Source organism: Neopsephotus bourkii, unplaced genomic scaffold, assembly GCF_033783945.1.
Source record: "Neopsephotus bourkii isolate Nb327-2 ecotype Australia unplaced genomic scaffold, CSIRO-AGI_Nbou_v1 NB_1780, whole genome shotgun sequence".
Lineage (NCBI taxonomy): Eukaryota > Metazoa > Chordata > Aves > Psittaciformes > Psittacidae > Neopsephotus > Neopsephotus bourkii.
This window is the reverse complement of record NW_026902254.1, coordinates 2,210,766-2,226,486: the sequence shown is the minus strand read 5'-3', so window position 1 is coordinate 2,226,486 and position 15,721 is coordinate 2,210,766.

The window sequence follows — 15,721 nt, the reverse complement described above, 5'->3', positions numbered from 1 at the left end:
TAAAGCTGGAGGCTCAGATGTTTCCTACTACAATGCAAACAGGTTTAAAATCAGGATCACAAATATTTTACTCTTTTGTGCACATGCCACAAGGTGAGAAAATATTGTGTCATTGAGTATATAACAGAGTATCTGCCAGAAAGCTGTAAATGGCTTTGAAATATCAGAGCCATAGGTTCATCCTACACACCAGTGCAGGAAATTGACACTTTGCATAAAACCCATTAATTATTCATCTTCACCAGTACATTATTATACCCTTTGTCTCTAATCCCAATCCCTCAATGTCTTGCCCTAGCATTCAATGACAATCGTATAAAAGCTGGGCCAGATTTAGCAAGGTCATCCCTGTAGTTATTGCTTAAATTGTAATCTAGTGTAGTTCCAGTTCTGCAACAGTTCTCCTCATATCAGCTTTTCTGACCCTGTGCAAAAACAGAATAGTATGTCCTGTCTGTAGGTGCAGACAGTTGTAGCCAAACACAGAAGAGAAGAGAGAGGTCAGATGACAGGGTACCAAGGAACAGGGAGATAATGATGAACATGATAAAAAGTCCACTCATAGCCAATTGCTCACAAGCTTTTAAGAATCACAGTTTGTCTTGCTGAAGAACACAAACTGTTGAAGGAGTGATCTGAGAGATGATAAGGAGGTTTTTCTTTGCCAGTGCTCAAAGACAGGAGAGAAATGTAGGTTCATGCTTGAAAATATAATAAAGGAAATGAGAAAATGAAAGTCGCATCAAGGGAGGATTGCAAGCTAGGAATCAACAGCTTGACATGGCCTTAGAACCAGAGGAAAGGAGGAAAGTGGGAAGGGACAACCAGTCTCTTCTGTTCAGTACAGTGAAGGATTGTACCTTGCTCAGGGGCTGAGAACTTACTTGTGTTATCACAATATTTGAGGAAGGTGGAAATGATAAATTGAGGAGGATGGATTAGATTTAAAGAATAGAAGTCTGACACCAAGCACTGTTCCAAAACGACAGCAGGTGTCTACTTGTAACCACAACCTCCGTAACACTTTATAACATGGGAATGTGAAAATATATTCCCCAGTCTCTTAAATCTTAAAAAATTTAAATATCCAGTGTGGAACTGCTGCTGCCTCTCTATTTGACTGAAATCCCTTTACTGTAGGAAGGTCTTTATTTGTAAAGCAAGGCACAGAACCTTTTAAGTATGTGACATTCAACATGGAAAGCACCTCAGCAGAGAAGCCTTGATCACACCCCATGGAAGTGGATTACAATTTCAAATGCAGATACAGGCTAACAAAAGGAACTTAGTTCAACAGTGCCTCATCTCTCTCACGAGTAACCCACAGGTGTGCCGTATTTTCACTCTAATTTAAACCCAGCATTGAACTCTGCTTGTAATGTGGTCTCCCATTCAAGTTCAGAAAAGCCTAACTGAAGGTTGCAGTGCCCCCAGCCTAGATACTGGTATGGATAACACCTGATGGGGTGGGATGCAGTTTGCACAGAAAGCAATCTGTACCATAAAACCCAGCACTGTTCCAGAAAGATTTTCCTAAATGTCCCTCAGAACTATATTGAGATCCTGTGCTGTGACATGGTGGTCTTTGCAGCAATATCTGTTAAAGTAATGCTCTCCTTCCTACCTTGCGGCTAGGTGATCTCCTCCTATGCCTCTGATGGCAGCATGGGACCCCTCAAATCTGACAATTTATTTGCATCGCTGTACTATGTACCAAGTCACAGAGACAGATCTGTGAGCCTGTTCACAGCAGTTTCTGAAAGTACCACTTAGGGGAGGGGACTTTGGCATGTGGACAAGATGAAGCATAAAGAACAGCAGGACAGGCTGTGGAGAGGACAGTATCATCACTGAAGACAAAAATCTGTTCAATTACAGCCTAATCCTTTAATTAATCTGGTTGCTGAGTAAAAGCAAGAAAACTTTATTCCCTGCCTTGTGACTTGGAGCAAAGTCAGGAACAGAAGGGGCAGAAGGGCCCTGTCTTTTTGGCGTGGGCTTTGCAGAGCATCTCAGAGCTGACATCTCAGGCTAACTATGGCTGTAACATCTTCCCCTTGCTACATGCAGTGACTGTAACTGTAACACCAATGGAGTTATCAGCCATCAAGCAGGTGCTACACAAGGTCTAAATAAAATCTTTGCTGCTTTGCATCTTGGGTGGAATTAAGTATTTGAATACCAGAGACACAGATTGTCTGTCTCACAAAGTAGCTAGATTCAAGCTGAAAACTTTTTACAGACCTTCAGTTTTACTACTGACTTCAACTAAAGTTGTCACCACCTAGGCAGTGATGAACATGTAGGCGACTAAAGCTGTTTGCAACCTACAGTCTCTTCACACCTAAGGTTGCCACAGGCATCCAATCCTGGAAGCATGTTCTGAGAATGGCTAACATGCCCCAGCAGCATTTAACTGCCAGACATAGTCAACACCAGGCTAAAGAAGCCAGAGTTCAGTGTCATTTCTTGCATAAGTTCTTACTGCTGGAAAAGTTACATAGGAAGGTACAGTACTAGAGCTCTCTTCACTCAGAGGTTACCGAAATCTATTTAGCCTCTGCCACAAAGTTACATATTTCTGAACAAAGTTGATAGTAGTCCCAAGATGTTCTCACAACCAGCCAAAATAGGGGTGAGAATATCAGTACTATATTATCTTTGAGCTAGCAGCAATATTTGATCAGCAGCCAGTCGCAAGTAAAAAAGCTCAAAGCAGTTTTGACTTTTGGTGATCAAAATACTGGTGTACCTGTATAAATCCTACTCCTGAAAAACCGTAAAAATAGGACATCTAGAAGGTGAAATGGCAGGAAAAAACTACCTATTTCTCAAAGATATATAGTAGACAGAATAGAGTCACATGAAATTTCTGTTATGTCCAACCCAGAAACATTTCCTTTCGATGCATTGGTATTTTGGAGAATAGGTAAAGAAATACCATGTGAAAATAGGGAAAGTTGCTGAAGAGGAAAGACAACTTTTATCTACTCATGAAGAGAGAGAGAGAAATATGCATGTGTGCATGTATGTGCACATATGATCATCAGATTTTATCTATCTGTGGCTGTGAAGGAAAAGCAGAAGGAGTTGTGGAACTCAAAGCCATTGCTCCTTTGAATCCTGGTTCACATCACTTGCACTACATTTGAACCAAGTGCGTTATATAATAGAGAACACATTATATTAAAAAGTTAATCTAGCTGCAGTAGAAAACCCAGTCTCTCAAATACAGCTGATTTGTTTTATTTCCTTTCACTTCAATTCCACAGAGTTATCTACTTCCTGACTCTAATTCTCTAAAATTGTGCCAAATGTGTTCCAGATTTTTACCTCAGCACATCAGAATAGGATCTTTCCAGCCCATGAGAACATAGTCAACAAAGCTCTTTCCCCTTAATTTCCTGAGCTTCTGGCAAAAGCAATTTTATTTTCAGGATGTTAACATTATTATTTTTGGCTAAGAAAATAATAATTCATTATTAAAATATTGCTAATGTATCAGGAAAGAAATGTTTTGATTGTGGTTGCTATCTACAAACACAAATTTATATGTAGCTTTTTGCAAATTAAGCACACTTTGAAGAAGAAAAAACAATAAAATAATTGCTGAAGAAGGATGTCAAAAATGGCACAAAATGCAATCTAAATTCACCAGAAAACTGTATTTGATCCTAATATGTCAAACTAGCATGAAAAGATCTCAGTTATACATTTAATTGTTGCTTTTGTGTTACATGTTTAAGTTTCCTTATATGTATAATTGCATTGGCTCATACTATTTGGGGCACAGCTGAGTTGCTCTGTGGCTTGGAGAAAGAGTATCTGTTTGGAGACCCACCTGCCCCAGACTTCTGCTCCCTTAATACTTCTGATCAGACACCTAAAGGAACACGCACATGAAGCAGAAACCAAACTTTGCCTTAGAGAAATCATGAAGCAAAAATTTTGCAGAAGGATTTGTGCAGGTCTACATCTTATCCTCACCTGGATATAGCTGAACCTCACTTCAGGGCTGAGAGATTCAGAAGAATCACTGTTTTCCACCATCCAGGAACAGCTTGAAAGGCTCTTAACTGTTAAACACAGCATTCCTGGGAAAAAAAAACAAAACACTGCTCTGTTAAAACTTGTGAATAGCAAAAAACCTAAACAATTAAGCTATTTTCCAATCAGTGGTATTAGCGTTTCCATTCTTTCCATTCAGGCTAATCATAATAACACAACTATTATCCAGCAGCTGTAATTACATTACAAAAAAAAATCATTAGACAGCATTTAAATTTACCAGCTCCTTAATAAAATGAACTGAAATTTCAATTGTTATTTTCACGTTATTTCTAAATGCCTCAAATTCTATTTTACCCAGGGAATTTTCTGTTCTTTTTGTATTAACTAACACCTCATGTTTTCTCACAAACGTTAAACAAGGTTTTCTGATCATTTAATTATGGTCCTCTCAGTCCGGTTAGATAACTTATTACAGAAATATTAGTGAGTTTTAATTGCAGTAAAAATATTGTGAAACTTCTGAAAGTTTATATGTAATCTGGACAGAGAGTTAAGCAATGGTGCTTTCGCAGCAAACTCTCAACTCAGCAAACCTTACCTTTCTCTTCCATTTCTCTTACTTATGGTGCTGGCTATTTCCATGCATTATAGAAATCAACACACAACTGAATTAATGGATTTCCTGTTTCTAGAACCCTTCATATCATATAAAGAAAAAAAATATTAGTATTCTTGGATGTTCACATTTCATTTTGACCTAAGGCAAACAAATTTTTTTTTTTTTAAACCTTAATTTAATATTATACAACTTTTTCAGTGAATGACAGACCTTAACACTTGAAAGCTTTTGAAAACAAACTTTCACTTCTCCTGTTCTATACCATCTTCCTTCTCTTTTATTGATTCCAGCACCTAAGTAACTCACCCCATTTCTGGCTTTTACAGAGTAGGCTCAAAAACCAGATAGCTCCTACAGTTGTTCCAGCAATAAATCAATAAGGAACTGACCAGATGTTCTTGTTGAATGACACCAACTTAAGAAATCTCTACTCCAAAATAAATAATGGAGTATAAATAAATAAATATATATATTAATTATATATATTAATATATGTTAATTATAATAAATAAATAAATATATTTTTATATAGAATATAAATAAATAGAGAAATATTTATGCCCCTCAAAGGTAGATGTTCCCAGCACTGAAACCCAAACTAAGAGTTGCAGAGTCACATCCTCAACAAACCCACAGCATGAGTTGGAGATCTCAGAACGAGGTTCGAAAGAGTCACCATTTACAGCACTGAGCTGGCTAATGATAGTATATGCAATGTACCAGTGCTTAGAACTGGCCTCCTAAGCATCTGTATCTAAGCAGTCATGTTTTAAAATCCTCTGCTCTTTGACCTTTCTTTGACCAACTTGAGTGAATCATCTGCTGAAAGAAGGCACCTATGCATTTTATTTTAAAAGCCAGGGCCGTGCTTGTCAAATTCCCTTAAAACACAACATAATAAACTAAAATCCCCCTTTGCTACAATAGTAGCATATTTAAAATCATTAGCTAGAATCTGGAAGACCATTTCTGTTCTCTGCTAGATAAATTATTTCATCTGACTGAAAGCATTCAAAATCAATTTTTGCTGCCTCAAAAACTGCACAAAACAAGTCACAAGACGGTTCCTTTCAGCTAAAATGCAGCAGTCAAGAAAAACATCCAAAGCTATTTTGTAATTCCTCCTCATGCTAAGCCATGAAGTACTTCACAAGGAGTTTCAATGAGTGCATCCAAGGTTTTCGACTAACTAGATTAATTATTGTTTGTTTTTTGAAAGGAATAAGACTTACAGTATGCATGATTATTACAAAGGACAACTTCAAAAGGTGACCTAGAAATACCAAGTTGAACCACAAGAACACTATTTCTGAGCTCTGATTGACTGGACACATATAATTCTTAAAACTTTCAGATTTATCAGAATGGAATTAATATGATGGAATAAATTAAGAAAATCCATTAACTGAATAAATCTAACAACTGTTCTCAAGCTCCCTTTGCTTTTGCTTCTATTCAAGTATTTCTTGTCCAGATTACCTTTTAGAGTAGTTTTTATATCAATATTTATGCATATATATGTAGAAATTTATATTTCTAGGAAGGTGATACTGAATTTAAAAAAGTGAGTTAAGTGAACAAAGTTTCCTGCAATAGAAGGCTGGGTCACAAAAGGTGGAGACTCCCTCTAGAACAATTACTGGGAGTTTATTTGAGGCTATGACAGAAATTATTTTTGAATATTTTGGGAAAAAAAGTAAAACAGAAGGAGATATTTATTATTACAGGCATTTTTCACATCTAAGCTATGAAGGAGTAATTCAAGAAAGCTAAATGGTTTCATTACTGGTTAAAATTTTACTGCAATTTTTATGACAAAAATACATTTAGTAGTAGTGAAATATCTTAATATATTACCAACTATGCTTTTTAGAGTTTTAAAATACTGAGAAGCTAATAAATTGACCAATTAATAGGTTCTGAAAAGTTATAAAATCTAGAAACTTGAAAATGTTTAACATGTCATAGCAGTATGAGCTGATAAGGTCATCAGAAAGAATCCACTGAGGTTTTGTACCACTATATATGCCAAATAGAAGGAACAAAAATCCACAAACCCAGCCAGTGAGGTCAGGAAGACAAAATAATTTCAAAGGCTTAGTGATATTACAGCCTTGCAGATTAAATCTAACCTTGGAAAAGCACATATAATTTAGCATTAAGCACAAGATGGGTAAAATACTGGCTAATTAGCAGCCAAACTGTTAAAACTGCAAGTCCATGAAAGATAGATTTGTGTGCTGAAAGTTTAATTAAGGTTAGAGTTGTAGACATAAACAATTACAGACCAGAGCCACTGAGAGAACCTTGTTTAACTCTCCTTGATCAATTGCCATGTTCAGAGCTAAAAAACCAAGCATTGCATAGCTCCCACTAACAGTAGGGGATGTGATCCATGCATGTTGGAGCAAAGCCAGCTCATAACCAAATTACACAGAAAGCTGAAGTCATGACAGTGTTGAAACCTGTTGTAGGTGTCATGCTGCCTTACTTGAAAAGCAAGAGTGTCCAGTGAAGGAGCTGCAAACTAAGCCAAAAGCAAGAGTATATAGCAGAAGTGGATGTCTCATAGGGAACATCCAAGACGAGAAAGGATTATCAGATACCACTTAAAAGGAAAAGAACAAGAAGGTAAAACATAATCTAATTCATCAGTTTAACACAGTGTGGGAGTCACAGCAGCACAGTGTACCATGATCAGTAAAAATGCACTAAATGCAATCTGAAAAACCAACCAAAAAAAAAAAAAAAAAAAGCACAGCCTTGTTAAACACAGGTATCTGAGACAAGACATAAAAAGAATTCTTTCAAGAAAGCAGTATAATCTTGTAATTGTAAAAAGCTGCGTCGATCCAAATTTTCAGCTGGTTTAAAACAGTCCCTGTTCAGGGTTTTTAATTTACTTAGTCTGGATGAGATTTAATTAGATTGATCTGAGGATCAGGTGGGTAGGTTTCAGTTGTTGTTTTTTTTTTTTGATTGGTTGGTTCTTTACTATAGGGGTGGTGAGGCACTGGAATGGGTTGCCCAGGGAAGTTGTGAATGCTCCATCCCTGGTGGTGTTCAAGGCCAGGTTGGACAAAACCTTGGGTGAGAGGTGTCCCTGCCCATGGCAGGGGGATTGGAACTAGATGATCTTAAGGTCCTTTCCAACCCTAACTATTCTATGATTCTATGAGTCTAAAAAGGTGAGTTCACATTTCCGTAATAGGAAGAGATGACAATGAAAAAAATAGAGTCCTTGTTGATGCTAAGCATTGGTATATGTTGCAAAGTCCTGTGAGATCCTTGTCCCTAGCTGTCCAGATTAAGGACTGAGTTAGAGTGAACCATGGTTCTTTCTGGCATATGCATACAGGTTTCCTTTCCATGGAAACAGGTCCACTGCACATCCCTATTTGAGGCTGGAAAGAGATCAGAGTGTGTATCTATGTCCTAACCAGCACTTCAGGAACATTGCCAGGTCAAATGGGTTACTTAGTGACAAAGTCATCCCGGGTTTGCACTAATGCAACAGAAATCAGAATATGTCTTTTCTTAGTTCTTTTCCCAAATTCAGCACCTGCAAGAGTAGAGAATATAGTCACTCTCTGACTAGTTCTTCATAATTACCCAGTCAGTCTATAAAACCCCATTTTATTGAGATCTGACATTCAGCTCTGCGTTTACACAGCAAAAGAATGTTACATTCATATATATACAGCTTCTCCTGCAACTGAAAGAGGAATTTGCATCTTTCCCTCATAACTCCTCACCAGCACAGCCTTTTCCCTGTGCCTTGTGTCAACATCTTATTGCTGTGTGACTTTCAGCTGGCCATATTCCAACTGTACTGGCATGAGTCCAGCAATCTGCTGATCTGACAAATAAAAGTTGCAGCAGAATTCAACCTCAAACAGTTGTTCTTGGTACTTTTCAAATGTGCCCATTAACATTTATTTCTCCAATCATTCAACTTCCTTGTCAGTAAAGCACTTTGGAAGTTTCCCTACTTTTTCTTAAGGCATAACTTCCTTCTTCGTCTGAATTCTTTCTGCATGATTAAAACCACAAGTATTTACTTATTTACCTGGCTTATTCACAGAGAACAATAGATTCAGTATTATCCACTTCCTGCTCAGAGTCAGGGAAACACATCCGAAGTATGAGCAACTCTCCCACTTTAGTGACATCAACAGAAGAAAGAGAATTGATCCTGTCCAAAGTTCAGCTGATGTGCAAAATCTGACCCCAGCAGCAAAATGCATTATGAGAACAACTATGAAAGTGAACACTCTTTTCAATGTTATCAAAAGTGCTGAAAAATGCATTTGTTAAATTATAACCTTTCCTGCTTTCTTTCCCCCACGACCTCCCCACTCTGGTAGAACAGGCTATAGTGAAAGAATACTGGTGGGTGATTAGTTTTGGCTGTTTTCAATGAATTATAATGTGGTACAGTTCAACTGTTAAATTAGTTACTCTCGGATAACTGATACAGAAAATCACACACTCACCACATTCTTCCCTACAGAGGTAATAACACTCATCTATTAAGATGACCACTACAATCAGAGGCAAACAGAAGATAAAGATGCAGACCAGTTGTATCTGTCTGTGCCTTTCAAACTTTTGTCTTTAACTGATAAAACAGAAATCTGAAATCAAGCAGCTACTGGCCATGGAAGTACAAGCTGTGGGTTATTTTCCCTCCTAAAAAAAAATACATTTGTAACTGTTCTTAGGTATGCTGCTTCACTAATTTTACCTGCATACCAATTTCAAAAGCATGGCCTGTACTTAATCTTTCTATGTGCAGTGCTCTGTAAATGACCTGTTATAGTAATTTACATCTAAGTCCATCTATGCCAATGAGTTGCTGAGGCATTGCTGTGCCATTATTGCAGTTCTACTATTTATTTATTATGGCTTGGCCTGCATGCAGTACTAATTCTACACCGTAAAATATGCCTACTTTGCTATCGCAGTTAGCATAGATCAATTGTATGACATATGGTATATTACTTATCTGCATACAGATCTGTAGTACATAAACCAGCAAGACAAAACTACAAAGCCTACACTTGCTAAGTCTCATGCTAGATTTTGGTTGGTTCTGGTGGCAGACTTAGCTTTTCTTACCTGTGTTACTGGGAAACAAACAAACAAACAAACAAACAAAAAAAGCTCTAAAATGATAACGTATGCAAACCTGTAGTGTCTCTGTGCCTAAGTTTCCTACAGCAAGGTTGAGAGACAAAGACAGAATCTGAATTTAGGCACAAAGAAGTAACTCCATGTTCTGCTCCAATCTAAGGATACAAAAAAGTAAACAAGGCTACCGTAAACACCCAAAAGAAGACTGAAAGATTTTCATTCAGTGCTGCCACATTCATACTTACTTAGACTCAAAGATCTGGGCCTTTTTGCACAGTTTCATACAAAAACAGGGAGACCAGCTTGTCTCGAGTGTGGCATCCAGGCTGCAGTCTTTTTATTGACTTCAGCAGCAGGGATTGAGACCTCAGACAACATCAGTATGAACTTAGAGTAACCCCGCTAAAGTCAGTGGAAGAGTTTGGAATGCTTCTGGAAACAAGCCAACATCTGGCACTCCAGGATCAAAACAGAAAATGACAGTCTTCTCACCAAGTGCTGGTAGACCACAATTGCTTTAATTTACAAGTGGTACAAACTTGGTGAAGTTGTTGGCAAGTTTGGCTTTGAGAGTGCTGTGCAGAGGCTTCTTCTCAGCTACCATCATCCACTTTGCAGAGGCTTTGTTGAATTGTGCCTGTTAGCTGAAAAGGTTTACAGAGTACTTGTGTTTACACTGTGGCCAATGCAGTGTTTATCAGCATGAAACCCCTGGAGATTTATTAATCCTTATCTCTGAAAAAAGTTCCTTGCTTCTTCTGTAACAAAAGGATTTGTTGTATGCCATAAAGGCTTTCAGAATTACAGAGAAAACTCAACTGTGAGAAACTGTAAAGATGTAAATATAAAGGAAATACACAAATATATGTTATCATAAATAAAACCCTATCTATTCTTTGTTTTTCCTGAGAAAGTGCAACTAATGCAGATTAAACATTGTGGCATGTAGTATTGCAATGTACCAAAAAACCTGAACATTCCATTATTTACATTACACCCACACAGAAACAATGGTAAAAAAATAAGTCACTCATGTAAGGCTGTAAAGGCAAGGCTGTGCAGTCAAGTAACACAAAAAAATGCAATTTGAGCATTTTGCTAAATTATTTGCACCCTTCACGATACAGTGTTTAGTGACACGATCACAGACTGTATTCTGAAATGACCTGCTTCATACAGGAAACCCAGGAAATGCTGATGCTCCTTCAGAGGGCTTGTGCTTTGCCCGTTTTTGTTTCACAGCAGTGGACAAACACCAACCTTCTCCCCGGTGTTCAGCAGCAGGTACGTGGGGACTGCCCTGTTTTTAACTGCACTGAATGGAGAATTATTATTTTCTTCCATAGCTTGTTATCTGTTCTCACCATATTTTAGACCAGTTTTGAAGTATATTAAGAAAAAAATTTGTTCTGCTCTAGGGGTGTCACATATCCAGTCACCATGGAGGAGTTATATGAGCTTAAAGAGTGCTCAGTCTAGGGGAATCTTCAGAACACCCCACTATCCCACTGTCCTGGACTCTGCTCAGCATGTAAGAAATCAAACTCTTTTTAGATTCTCGGAAACCAAGACAACTTTTCACAGATGGCAAACACATCTGTCTACTGTAATGACAACAAATGTCCTGAATAATTAAACTGATTGATGGCACTTCTCAACAAACAAGTTCAGAGACTTTTTTGTCTTATGCAAAGAAGAAACAATGGTATTTTCCCTTAACTTCTTCCTTAGTAATGGCAAACCATTAAAAAAATAATTTCTGGAGTCAAACATTCAGGATGACAAATGTGTGCCTAAACACTTTTAAATTTAACAAAGTTAGACCTATAAACATGCCCTTGCAGCATAAATGCATTTATTTTGATAAATATGTTTACACTGCTAGATATAAAAGGGCTAAGATATGAATTGGATTTGGAATTATCTACAAAACTCGTAAACAGCATTGAAAAGAAATAATTTTTATGTATGCTTATTATACCTAATCTCTTCCTATAATTTTACCTACCGAATATAGCCTATTTTATATCTATGACACACATAGATATACCTGTGTGGTTTAAGGACCAACTTAATCTTTGTATGGAAGGGTATCCAACATCACACAGTCCCCATCTGGTGTTCTGGGATTGCCCCCCATCCCCCTCCTCCCCCCCCGCCCCAGCCTGTGACTAAGAAAAGAAAGGGACACAGTCGCAGTATTTCTTTTCCAAGTGGTGATGCTTCCATTTGCTGTGACAGGTAGATGATGGCTAGCTCTTTCTAAAGAGAATATCTTCTGATAGGCAGTGATGCAGCAGCACAAGAGAGGAGCTGCTCAAAGAAAAGGAAGGCATGGAAAAAAAAGGAGACCAGGTGCTAGCAGTGGATAAACACTTTTTCCCTGATAAGCTTTTTCTTAAGTCAGTACATCAAAATCTCCATTCAGGACAAATCTCACATTTTAAAAATTCAACGTATAGTACTAGTTTTAGAACTTAGGTATGTTTAGATAAATGTCACTTCTTCACATTCCTTGAAGATATATTGGGCTTAAATTATTGTGCTGATTTATAATTCTGCACGGAGTTTTCTAACTCTTACATTAGTAGGTTTTGAACTTTCAAAAAATTGCTGAGAGTGGAAAAAAAGTCAAACTCCTGTAACTGCCAGATGGCACCACCTTGCCCTTCTGAGGTTAAAGCAAGACAACATGACTTCCTTTTTTTTCTTACCCTTTTTCAACACATGAGCCAGGAGTAGACAGTCAGTCGAAAGACTGATGATTGCAAATGACAACTTGTAGCATGTGTTATCACAGCCACTGTATAAAGTAATTCCGCTAACAATGTACTTTGCTAACAACCATATGGATTCCAGGAAAATAGTTTTTTCTGGAGGAAAGCAGCTGCAGACACATTATTACAGTATGCCTTTCCCAGGATCTGTATTGGACAGACTAGATGCAAGGTTGCTTTAAAAGGTCTTTGGCAGGCATTGGGTGAAAACCTGGCCCTTTTAAAGTTAGTGACCAAATGTGTGCAGATACTAGCGAGGCTGTTGTAACTACTCACACAACTATTGGACTGTCAAATATTTTAGGTTCAATTCTGCCTGTTCATAGTCTAAGAGAAGCCTTTTCTCTCAATGGTCCTCTCAGTTATTAAAATTAAAAAAATTACATTGCAGCCTCACAGGCAGGGATGAGGCACACTCTTGAAGGTGTTGGGCATGAACCTTGCTGAGCTTGAAGTTTTGCTGAGGTAACTGTAAATTCTAAACTCATCTCTTGAAGGACACAGTTTTCCCCTGGATGACACATCAAACTTATTAACAGGGTCATTAAGGAACAGCTGCACTTGAGGGGCTTGTAGGAAGCAAGTGATTAGGTGGAATTACCCAAAGTATGCCTGAACAAAAGCTTTAGACGTGTTTGGACAAAGGCACAGCACAACCACATAAGCTGAAATTTAAGGGACTGTGATTAGGTAAAATCAACATTCCCACACAGAATACTAAACAAGGAAATAAGAAGCTATGGGACAACTGTGCCTATGTCTTAGTGGAAGCTTTCTCCTGAGAGTGACAGACAACATAGCAAGGACCTTCAGCAGCTACTGGAACAGGGGATAAAATGGTTGTCCTACAGTCTGCTCTGACACCTTAATGACAGCTTCAGCCAAATTACCATCCAGTCAAAATAGCCTAGGTTCACAGGTTAAGTGTGCTAGTGTCATTAAGCTAAGTATAAGGAATAAATACAATCAAACTCCACAAATAACAAGGCTGAGCAGGGAGCAGCTTTTGAAAACCAGAAAATGGAAACAGTGAAAAAATCAAAGAGGGGAGTTATTTATGTCACTGTGAAAGCTGAAGGCATAGCTCAGAAGAAAAGATATACATTTGCAGCTTGAAGACTTCTAACAATATTTTTACTAATTAGGGAAGAATTTTAAAAGCTTTGAGTCAGATTCTTCAGGTTCACTGATGCAAATCCTTTTGGAGTAGCTCGATGATTTTTCATTATTGTCATGTTCTGCAGTTACTTAAAAGCTATTCAACTAAGCACTCAAAGATCCCTTTCCCAGCATGTTAGGTACTTCTCCACCCTGTAGAAGCAATACCAAAGACAAAAAGCATCAAAACTTTCAAAAGCACTACATTTTCTCCTCCAGTTGCTTTTTGGTAAATATGTTCCTAAGTTTACCAGACTATGTGGTATCAGCTCACAAAAGATGAAGTCACAGCTGCCCCATCATGCCTCAGCCTGTGAAGTGAGTAAAAATCACTTTCAGCAAGTAGCAGAAGAAAAATTCTCTACTATTCAATGTCCAGAAGAATATTTATCTGTACACTTAAGATTGCAAACTCATTTCACTGGGATGTCCATTCATGCGAACAGAATGCCAGGAAGTGACAAATCCGAACTGCTGCTTTGGATAACCAAATCAGTTGCCAATATTTTTATATGAAAAAATACTGCAACAAAAAGTTACTAATATAATATTCTCAGCAATCCCAAGTAGATAACTAATAGAAGAAAATTCACCTTTCATTCTAAGCTCCTCAGCGTGCAGAACAAGGGAGTGTGTTTGCACTGTCAGGATAATAGGAACAATCAGGGAGCCCAGAGAGCTTTATTTGCTGGCCCTCTCTGCCTCTTTCACTTTCTCTGGTTGCACTTAGAATTGTGAAGCCATGAGAAAAAAAATCCTGATACCTTGTATCTCCACATATCTCTACTGCCCAGCCACTTCTCTCAGAGTCTAATGTCATTTGTCTGGGAAAATGGTACATTTCAGTACCTTTCACTGAGCCAGAGATGACAGAATATCCTGGCAATTATCACTTATATTTTCCAATTCATCAGCTGTTTTTCTTGCAAATATTTTAAACAACCTGCAAAAATAGTGTCATGGAAACCCCATGAATCTGGAAACCCATCATGCAATACTTCTCAGACACTTGTGAAGATGCGGTCCTCTTGACACTGGCTGTTACATCTTCTGCCCCAAATTAAGGACATTAAAAAGAAATATAAAGCCAGAAAGGTCAGAACTGGAGACTCTCTGATGCAGACCCCAGCAGACACGCACCAGTGAAATCAGGGCATGAGTGGTAGGGTTACAAAATCTGAACAATAGCACTTTAGATCTCTTTGCAAGAGTGTTAATGACTCCACAAGGTTGCAAGAGGAGAGGATAATCAGATCTAAAATTGGAAACTCTCTTCCTCACATTCAGATTTTTCCCTTATTCCCAGAGGAAGGCCACTCTCATTTCCCTGAAATGCAAAAATGTATTTCTTATTTTTAACCTACCCATTGTCATCTAGGTCATTATATAGTGATGATTATTCAAAAATTTCCTCTTACTTTAGTGACCTGAAATTAATTTAGCTCTCTGTGCTGCACATGAACTCAGTGTAGCACACACAGTGACAGGACATTTTCAAACAGCCTTCAGTTGTATGATTCATTTTCTTATGGTTATTTTATGGGTGTACTAATATACTCAGAACTTCCCTGACAAGAGTTGGCTTCTTGACTTACTTGTTTGGTGAAGGTACCTTCCCTTAGGCATTTATCTCATTATATCCAATTAGCAGTTACCATTTTGCCATTGGAGTTCACTGCCTATCTGTGCTGTGCCAAGTGATATGCTTTTTCTCCCCTACACAGATACTACTGGACTTTTCTGGCACTCCATCGCAAGTTTGGTCCTTGTATCAGGATCATATGTACACACTTGATGTGGCCCTTAGGCCCTTAGTGGTGGACATGACAGTGTTAAGGGTTGGACTTTGTGATCTTAAAGGTCTTTTTCAACCCAGCCGACTCATTCTGTGATTCTATAATTCTGTGATTCTGTGTATAGCAATACAGAGAAACACTTAACAAGATTCGTCGGGGGACTGGAGCTAGTCTAGAAGGCCCTTTCCAGCCCTAACTATTCTATGATCATGCAAGTACCAGAG